This window comes from Littorina saxatilis, linkage group LG15 (assembly GCF_037325665.1).
Source record: "Littorina saxatilis isolate snail1 linkage group LG15, US_GU_Lsax_2.0, whole genome shotgun sequence".
Classification (NCBI taxonomy): Eukaryota; Metazoa; Mollusca; class Gastropoda; order Littorinimorpha; family Littorinidae; genus Littorina; species Littorina saxatilis.
Genome location: NC_090259.1, coordinates 46,780,089 through 46,780,431, shown reverse-complemented (window position 1 = coordinate 46,780,431; position 343 = coordinate 46,780,089).

The following is a 343-nucleotide window of genomic DNA, read 5'->3' as shown; positions in this document are numbered from 1 at the left end:
ACCCCGTGGTTCCTTTCCATTCAGAAGCAATGAGGCTTAAAGCCACCAGCACACAGGGACGGCAAGTCACGGCCTCTAAGACCAGCGGAGTTAGCTTTAAACATACCCCCTCCCCCACCCCACGTACCCCGTTCTCCTCCTTTTCTTCCTCGTCAGTCCTCTTCCTCCGCTCTACTGAAGACGAGATGAGAGAGTTACCTTTTCTTGAACTCCCCCCCCTCAATCTCAAACGCTGTGAATGAAGTGTTCGGGGGACTCTTTCTCTCATTCTTGTTCGCTCTGTCTTTCTTTTTAACTTCACCGGATCACGCTTTGGACTAAACAGTCTGGGTGGTGTGGGTCG